The sequence below is a fragment of the Microchirus variegatus genome (assembly GCF_963457635.1).
Source record: "Microchirus variegatus genome assembly, chromosome: 19".
Classification (NCBI taxonomy): Eukaryota; Metazoa; Chordata; class Actinopteri; order Pleuronectiformes; family Soleidae; genus Microchirus; species Microchirus variegatus.
Window position 1 is genome coordinate 6,470,236 of NC_139820.1, and position 6,684 is coordinate 6,476,919.

Here is a 6,684-nt window from a genome sequence, read left to right on the forward strand (position 1 = left end):
TGTATACACTACCGTTCAAAAGTTTGGTCACTTAGAAATGTCCTTATTTTTGAAGGAAAAGCTCTCTTTTTTTGCAATGAATATAACATTAAATCAATCATAAATACATTCTATACATTGTTAATGTGGCAAATGACTATTCTAGCTGCAGTCGTCTGGTTTTTAATGGAATATGTACATAGGTGTATAGAGGCCCATTTCCAGCAACCATCTCTCCAATGTTCTAATGGTACATTGTGTTTGCTAATCACGTTAGAAGGCTATTGGATGATTAGAAAACCCTTGTGCAATTATGTTAGCACAGCTGAGAACAGTTTTGCTTGTTCTTTGGTGAAAGGGCAAAATCATTATTCCTAATCTTGTCAATGTCTTGACTATATTTTCTATTCATTTTGCAACTCTTGATGAAAAAAATTGTGACTTTTAATGGAAAACACAAAAAAAAATTTTATAGTTGACCCCAAACTTTTGAACAGTAGTGTACAGTGCAAGAAGCGCTCTATTCCGTCAAAATGCCGATCGACCGTGTTCAGTCACACTCCAGCCTGTTTGCAGTGTCTCATTTTATCCGTGTGCCGATGTGACACAAAACAAATAACTTCCTGTGTGCAGGATGAGATTGTCGCCGGGGCAACGTGAAATCCAATCAATGCCGCGTTTGAGAAATTCCCGAGAGTCGCGCGGAGCTGATGTGTGAAACGCGATGCAATAAACGCGATGAAGGAATCGAGGTGTTGTGGAAAGTTACTCAACCGCTCGTCTGTAGGTCAATAAACATTATTGTCATCGTTAAAACGCCCCCTCCTTTTTTGATGTAATGACGAGCAAGTGATGTCTGTCAAAATGTTTCCTGACAAAGAGGGTGTGTGTGTGTGTGTGTGCCTGAGTGGCGTCTGGGACCTTTATCAGATGGGTGTGTGTGTGTGTGTGAGAGTCTCATCAGTCTTGTGGGAGTAGAAAAGGTCAGATTTTGAGATCTGCGGTTTTGCTCGCACTGCAGCATTATTAGATCGGATTAATTAAATCTGTGCACGCGGTGATTCAAAACATTCCAACGACCTGCGGGGACAAGCTCTCGGGTTACTTTGCTGCAGGGCAGCTCATATCAAGTCACATTTACAGTCCATGGTCATCGTCTATTATCTGCTGTCTTTTGTGCTGCTGTCACTCACCTTAACCTCACCTGACAGGAGCAGCTAATGTGTTTACTGACTCGCACTGTATTTGAAGGACACTTTTCATGTTTGTTTGTTTTTTCTGCTTTACATAAGTCTCAAATCGCAGATCAGATGGAAAAAGCGACACACGATGGCTGGGCCTCTTGCAGAAAATCAATGAATTCTATCAACGCTTCCAATGTTGACAAAGCTCTGTTGTGTTTCGGACTAAAAGGTGCAGAGTGTACGTTGTCGAGGAAATCCAGCCCCACAACACGCCAAAGGCGATAATCACGTCTTTACCAGTCAGGAGACTGAATGTGCACATTCTTCATTGTACACATCATTTGCTTAAAATAACAAATAAGACTAAAGGAAATGACTTCAGGAAATGGAAAACAATTAATTTGCCTGTCTCACTATAAGAATAGTCACAAGTGATGCTTTGAATGCAGAGATCTGATAAACCAGATGTCAGTTGACACATAAAGAGCAACAGAAAACCCTGTTTGAGCTCCTGTTGCCTAACACACACACACGTTCTTGTGCAGTGTCCTTAATGAGCACACTCATTAAAAATGCATTCCCTAATCCCAAGCCTAATTTAATTAGTAGTAAACAATATTAAGATCCAACAAATCCATTATTTATACAATTAAATCTGTTAAAATTGTATGAATTAGTAGATTACAGTATTACATTATTTTTGTCAGATTTTGGACGACATAGTATAGGATGTCGTTTTTGTCAAAATTCGGACCAAAAACATTTTCTAAAGATTTGGACGACATAGTTTGGTATGTCGTTTTTTGTCAAATTTTGGATAACATAGTATAGTATGTCGTTTTTGTCAAATTTGGGCGACATAGTATAGTATGTCGTTTTTTGTCAAATTTTGGAAGACATAGTATAGTATGTCGTTTTTGTCAAATTTTGGACCAATTTTTTTTTCAAAAAATTGTCACTTTTTGGACGCATGGTATAGTATGACGTACTACATAGTATAGTATGACGTTTTTGTCACGTTTTGGACCAAAAAAATGTTTTTCAAAAAAATTGTCCGAATTTGGACGACATAGTCAAATGTTGGACCACAATTTTTTTTGCAAAAAATAGTCACATTTTGAAGACCTAGTATAGTATGACGTACTACATAGTATAGTATGACGTTTTTGTCAAGTTTTGGACCAAAAAAACGTTTTTCTAAAAAATTGTCAGATTTTGGACGACATAGTATAGTATGTCGTTTTTGTCAAATTTTGGACCACATTTTTTTTCTCCAAAAATGGCCACATTTTGGAGACATAGTATAGTATGATATACTACATAGTATAGTATGACGTTTTTGTCAAGTTTTGGACCAAAGAAACGTTTTTCAAAAAAATTGTCAGATTTTGGACGACATAGTATAGTATGTTGTTTTTGTCAAATGTTGGACCACATTTTTTTTCTCCAAAAATGGTCACATTTTGGAGACATAGTATAGTATGACGTACTACATAGTATAGTATGACGTTTTTGTCAAGTTTTGGACCAAAAAAACGTTTTTCAAAAAATTGGCAGATTTTGGACGACATAGTATAGTATGACGTACTACATAGTATAGTATGTCGTTTTTGTCAAATTTTGGACCAAATTTTTTTTGCAAAAAATGGTCACATTTTGGAGACATAGTATAGTATGACGTACTACATAATATAGTATGACGTTTTTGTCAAGTTTTGGACCAAAAAAATGTTTTAAATACAATATTCAACCAATAAGAGTAAATAGGAGTTCGAAGAATCAGAGAAAGAGTCTGGAGTTAGCTCAACTGGTTAAGGAGCAGTACTCAGGATCCTGAGGTCATGGGTTCAACCCTTGGGTACTGTGAATATGGGTTTGAATTTTACATGTACTGAATTTTAAATACAATATTCAACCACGAACAGTAAATAGGAGTTCGAAAAATGGCAGAACAAGTGTGGAGTTAGCTCAACTGGTTAAGGAGTAGTCATCAGGACCTTGAGGTTCTGGGTTCGATTCCCTTATCCTCCAACATTTAAGGTGCCACATCCAAAGTGAACACTGAAAAGCACCAAGAGCTCACAAATCTCTCAGGGATGTGTGGCGTAGTGGTTTCGTTCACAACAGTAAGGTTGTACCAGTCCGGTGGTGGCTGGTTCGATTCCACCTCGTGGTCCCAAGACATTACTCGGTGGTGCGTTACGGCAAAAAGTGGTGGTGTGGTGGGACCGAGGGAGGGGCAGGAGCTTCTCCCCCGGCGGTTTTCTGAGACATGAATGGAAGGGGTTATGCCATTTTATTTCACATATTTTTGACCACCTGACTCCCACAGAAAATCAGTATGGGTGTGTCACACCCCAGCACGTATATCAGTGTGGGTGGGTGTGTCACACCCCAGCCCATCCCACCCCAGCACCGTATACCTGTGTGTCACACCCCACCCCAGCACCGTATACCTGTGTCACACCCCACCCCAGCACCGTATACCTGTGTGTCACACCCACCCACACAGGTATACGGTGCTGGGGTGGGGTGTGACACACCCACCCACACAGGTATACGGTGCTGGGGTGGGTTGTGACACACCCACCCACACAGGTATACGGTGCTGGGGTGGGATGGGCTGGGGTGTGACACACCCACCCACACTGATATACGTGCTGGGGTGTGACACACCCATACTGATTTTCTGTGGGAGTCAGGTGGTCAAAAATATGTGAAATAAAATGGCATAACCCCTTCCATTCATGTACTGGGGTGTGACACACCCGTCCACACTGATATACGTGCTGGGGTGTGACACACCCATACTGATTTTCTGTGGGAGTCAGGTGGTCAAAAATATGTGAAATAAAATGGCATAACCCCTTCCATTCATGTCTCAGAAAACCGCCGGGGGAGAAGCTCCTGCCCCTCCCTCGGTCCCACCACACCACCACTTTTTGCCGTAACGCACCACCGAGTAATGTCTTGGGACCACGAGGTGGAATCGAACCAGCCACCACCGGACTGGTACAACCTTACTGTTGTGAACGAAACCACTACGCCACACATCCCTGAGAGATTTGTGAGCTCTTGGTGCTTTTCAGTGTTCACTTTGGATGTGGCACCTTAAATGTTGGAGGATAAGGGAATCGAACCCAGAACCTCAAGGTCCTGATGACTACTCCTTAACCAGTTGAGCTAACTCCACACTTGTTCTGCCATTTTTCGAACTCCTATTTACTGTTCGTGGTTGAATATTGTATTTAAAATTCAGTACATGTAAAATTCAAACCCATATTCACAGTACCCAAGGGTTGAACCCATGACCTCAGGATCCTGAGTACTGCTCCTTAACCAGTTGAGCTAACTCCAGACTCTTTCTCTGATTCTTTGAACTCCTATTTACTCTTATTGGTTGAATATTGTATTTAAAACATTTTTTTGGTCCAAAACTTGACAAAAACGTCATACTATATTATGTAGTACGTCATACTATACTATGTCTCCAAAATGTGACCATTTTTTGCAAAAAAAATTTGGTCCAAAATTTGACAAAAACGACATACTATACTATGTAGTACGTCATACTATACTATGTCGTCCAAAATCTGCCAATTTTTTTGAAAAACGTTTTTTTGGTCCAAAACTTGACAAAAACGTCATACTATACTATGTAGTATGTCATACTATACTATGTCTCCAAAATGTGACCATTTTTGGAGAAAAAAAATTGGTCCAAAATTTGACAAAAACGACATACTATGTCGTCCAAAATCTGACAATTTTTTTGAAAAACGTTTCTTTCGTCCAAAACTTGACAAAAACGTCGTACTATACTATGTAGTATATCATACTATACTATGTCTCCAAAATGTGACCATCTTTGGAGAAAAAAAAATTGGTCCAAATCTGACAATTTTTTTGAAAACGTTTTTTTGGTCCAAAACTTGACAAAAACGACATTCTATACTATGTCGTCCAAAATCTGACAATTTTTTTGAAAACATTTTTTTGGTCCAAAACTTGACAAAAATGTCATACCATGTCAGCACCGTATACCTGTGTGTCACACCTCACCCCAGCACCGTATACCTGTGTGGGTGGGTGTGTCACACCCCACCCCAGCACCGTATACCCAACATAGTATAGTAGTGTAGTACTATGAGGTCAACTTCATACTATACTATGTCGTCCAGCCATTTTTCCTCATAAACAAACACACACACACACACACTTAAACACACACACACACTCGGAAGTCAGTGGCTGCATATTCACAACACGCTTGGTGTTGGTTGACACCAAGCTCTAAAAGAGTATTGGATTCCTAGAGTAAATACATTGATCTGTTGGTCTTGGCAGGACAAAAATGGGCCTTTTCCAGGTGACTGAAAAGTACAATAATGGGTTCATGTATGTTCTGTAGTGGGGTCCATCATTTCCTGTACGCACATCCTCCTGCTGCATCCGTCTCCCGATCAATCAGTGAACACATTTACCACTCAGTGTTTTGAGGCCGTATCCATCACAAACCAAACTTTAGTTTAGAGTATAAAAAGGGAGGATCCGCTCACCAGATCACCAGAAGCATCGCTCTTCGTTTCTTGGACTCACTGCATTCTCCTCTCATCTTCTCAGGTAACAGTTGTTTTGTCGTTGTATTTCTTTTTTTAATAGTTAGTAGCAGCTACTAGAATGTGCTCTCTGTGTTCACAGACATGTCAGGGAAAGTTCTTGTGATGTTTGCACTGCTGGCTGCACTGGTTGCATCTGGTGCAGCCTCAGCAGCTGGAGAGGCTCAGGAGAGCAGCACGCTACACCGGCTTCTGGCCAACAGGGAGAAAACGAAGGACTGGTCTCGCAGACAGGACGCGGCGCCTCAGACTCAATCGGCACGGACGCAGAGACGGGCGCACCTGTCTGAGGACGAACGAGAGATTGTGACCAAGCAAATAATGCAAGCTATTTCAGGTATGCTGTGGGTTTGTGTGGGTGTGCAACCCTTTTTTTCTGATTGTGGCTTCTTGAGATTAAGGAAAAATGAGTGTGCGTGTGTGCGAGATTTAAAGTCATACACTGAGATGTGTGTGTGTGTGTTTCATGTAGGACTGGTTTGTTCACAGAGATGATAAATCCTGAGTGCATGCCAGATCGCGATTACCAGGGCTGGGTGGACTTCGGACGCCGAGACGCAGAATGAGACAAAACAACAAAACAAGTCGCCTGCAGCTCTCACTGGCCTTTGTTCAGAAATACTTGCACTGTCCCTGCAACTTTTTAAATAAATTATTTGGCACAATTGACTTGTTTTTTTCTGTTGATTCTACCATTAGGGAACCAAAAAAGAAAAGAAAAATGGTACTGGTTGAAAATGCAAGGTTTTTTTTATTCACACGTGGTTGAATTGATACACGCACTGGTTTATACTGTACAGCTGTGATGCTAGCAGACACGACAGCGCACACAGTCACGCAGAGAAAACAGTCGATTAACACAAAAAGCATTTTAACCCGTGTTTGTGGTTTCTTCCCTTTTA